The 3,588-nt window shown below is 30.2% G+C and overlaps 1 pseudogene; it reads left to right on the plus strand.

Annotated features, from left to right (window-relative positions):
• The first annotated feature begins 1,167 nt into the window (after positions 1–1,167).
• LOC108763004 (putative nuclease HARBI1) lies at positions 1,168–3,041 on the plus strand (annotated as a pseudogene).
• The last annotated feature ends 547 nt before the right edge of the window (positions 3,042–3,588 follow it).

The raw sequence follows: 3,588 nt of genomic DNA on the forward strand, positions 1-3,588 counted from the left end.
CGCGTCTAGCGTCGTTAAGAGTGACGTTCGCCTGCTCGCAAATTTCGGCGGACGTTACAAACGACTTAACAAGTAAAAGCGTACATACATCAGCGAATTGTTTTATATTATTTTTTTTTGTTCATTTTATAATTTTTCATAATATTTAAAGTGTGGTGGAGAGAGGTAACTTTTATAAATGGACATCTTGCGCATTGAGAGAGAGAGGAGCAAAGGAGGGGGGAAAAATCTTTATAACGACTTAACAGTAAAGTGTACATACATCAGCGAATTTTCAAATATTATTTGTTCAGTTTATAATTTCTTTAACGTTTAATAATTTGTCAACATTGAAAATGACCCGATCGGAGTCGAAACGTTTGTGTGTTTTTTTATCTCTTAAAATGTAACTTTCCTTTAATATATTACTTCGTTTTTCAAAAATCTTGTTTTTGTTATTGGCTCGTTGCCCTACTGATCTTGTTTATATAATCAAATATTAATTATTTTCGATTATTACAAGATATAACGAATTAAAGTAGGATTAAAAAGGTTATGTTTCAGATTGTTAAATAAATTATACGATTTAAATTTTTTTTAAATACAATGATCTTCATTATAATAAAAATTTAGGAAATATAATGTTTTTTATAGTCGATAATACTCACACTGAATGTATTTTGAAGTATGTGTTTGTTTAGAGGGTTCCAGCCACTGCTTCCTCAGTTCCGGCTTTTGAGGGAAAGAAAACATTTTTATTTTTTCTTCGCCGCGACCACTTTTATTTTTGCAATTGATGACACAGCACGTCGGCATAATTGAAATTGTCATACTTACACACAAAATATCTTGGCTATGTGCTTACTGCATTAATGTTTATAGGTTTGTTCGCGTTGCATGAACTTTTTGCACTTGAATTCTAGTGAATTTACTAGGGTAAAAGAACTTGTACTAATTCATTTAGTTATTTGTTCAAAACTCGAACGTCCACGTACATGCATAAATTTATTAAAATGGCGGATACTTATTCAGAATAGTCCCCTAACCTCCGATTTCGACGAAATTAGGCTTATTCGACGCGTTTTTGCACAAAACGAAAGAATCTGTAATTGGGACGGCCCCGCGAACAGAGATATTAAGTGTTAAAATTGACGACTATAGAGGTTAGGAATTCTGAATAATTACCAAATGGCACAAGACAGAAATATTGGTGAAATAGAAGAAATAATAAATATAATGGATGATGATGAAATACTGTTACCACCAATTCCAGTACCTCCGTACATATTATACTATGATAGTATGTAGAAATAGTACATATATATCAGTACTCACATATTTAATTGTACTAAATATTTGATATATTTATCGAATTGATGACTAATTATTATTAATCATAATTTATGTCTTTTTGTTTAAATTTTAGATAACAAAGTATTATACTTTTTACAATTAGGATTAAGAGGAATACAACGTATTCACCATATAAAAATTAATAATTACATCGAAAATACTGTTCAAAATTATATTGAAAAAGACTTCATAATGCATTTTCGTTTATCGCGTGCAGTTGCTTATTATCTCATTGCAAATTTTACAATATCTCCAGTTTTTACATCTTTGCAAGGTATTTCATTATTTACAGTAAATATAATTGAGATATTTGTCATTAATTATTTTTATAGTAAATAAAAGTAAAACTGGTTATATGTTTCTTTAATATAGAGAGAGATTATATAAGTGTAATTTATAAATTAAGTATTTAAATGTAGGTATATGGTGTAGTTACGTTTATTTAAATCGCTATTCAACATTGCAGAATATGCAGGATATGCACCAATTTCAGCAGAAAAACATATTTTGAGTTACTTGTGGTATCTTGGTCACGAAAGTACAGGATATCGAGACGTAGCTGATCGGTTTGATATTACAATTAGTACATTGCATGAAATTTTAACAAGAGTAACAAACTTTTTAATGCAGTTGGCTCCACAAATTATAAAATTTCCTACAATGCAAGAACAAGAAGAATCAATGGCACATTTCCTCCAACAAAAACAATTTCCTGGAGTTATTGGTACAATCTACTTCTGTGGTGTATTAATTATTTATTTTATTCTGTTATATTGTAAACATTATATATAAATTACATATATACATCAAACTTAAAAATATATTCTAGGTGCTGTAGATGGCACGCACATTCGAATCGATAAACCGACACAAGATCACGACTCATATATTAATAGGAAACAGTTTTTTTCAATACATATGCAGTGTGTAGTAGATCATAAACTGAAAATTTTAGACTGTTCATTGGATATCCCGGATCTGTACACGATGCAAGGGTTTTTCGGGAATCTCATTTGTACGAATATCTTCAGGAAATCTGTCCAAGTTAGTAATATACACAAAATATATGTATTATTTTACTTAATTTAAGTATTTTAAGTACTTTATAAAAGTGAAATTTTATATACTTTAACATTAAATTATATAAAAATATGTAACATGTACATAAAATGATTAAAAGGACTTGAGCTATGGAAGTATGTATGGTTCAAGTTTTTATGTAAACCAAGTTCTCTTCTTGGCTGTATATGCTGAAGTGTAATAAATTCTATTCTATTCATAAAATGATTAAAAATATTTTAGGAGGATCTTACATACTTGGAGACAGTGCATACCCTTGCTTGGAAAACTTAATGGTTCCATATAGAGATAATGGACATCTAACACGAGCCCAGAGAAATTTTAATTATCGCTTGAGTACATGCCGTGTAGTAGCTGAACATGCCATTGGTGTTTTAAAACAAAGATTTAGACAACTTTATCACTTTAAGCTTCGAAATATTGTACGAATGGTGCAAATAATACATGCTTGCTGCGTTTTACACAATTTGGCAAGCATACGCGATCTAGAATTATTCGAACCTCCGTGTCAAGATGATTATCCCGATCCAGAAGCCAACATTATTGAAAATAATTATAATGAAATCATTCCTGGAAATGAACGTGGTCGCATTCTACGGGATGAGTTGTGTCGACAATTAATTAATTAATCGTTCATTAAGTATTATATAAGAGTAAAGTATTACTAAGTATGTATTTTTAAATATTATTAAGCATTAAGTATAAGATATATGTGCGTGCGTGTGCGTGTGCGTGTGTGTGTGTGTGTGTGTGTGTGTGTGTGTGTGTGTGTGTGTGTGTGTGTAGTTCATCATGTCCATCATGTTCACCGTGTCCATTATGTTCATCGTGTTCATCATATACATCCTGTTCATCGTGTCCATCATGTTCATCGTGTCCATCATGTACATCATGTTTATCATGCACTACATTATGTTCATCATTTTGACTTTGTCTGTCATTATATTTTTTTTTTCTTGATTTAGGAAGGTCTATGCAAATTAGTGTTCCATCAAGTTTTGAAGTTTAAAGTAGCAGCAGAGAAATTTATTTCATTTCTTAGGAATTTTAATTGTCTTCCATCTGTATAAAAAATGTTACAAGAAAGAGATACAATGTATAGGTATATCATTTTATTCAAAATATTCATAATATTTAACTCTGTCATATTTAATTCTATTAAATTGTGACTCTGTC

This window comes from Trachymyrmex cornetzi, unplaced genomic scaffold (genome assembly GCF_001594075.2).
Source record: "Trachymyrmex cornetzi isolate Tcor2-1 unplaced genomic scaffold, Tcor1.1 scaffold334, whole genome shotgun sequence".
Taxonomy (NCBI): Eukaryota; Metazoa; Arthropoda; class Insecta; order Hymenoptera; family Formicidae; genus Trachymyrmex; species Trachymyrmex cornetzi.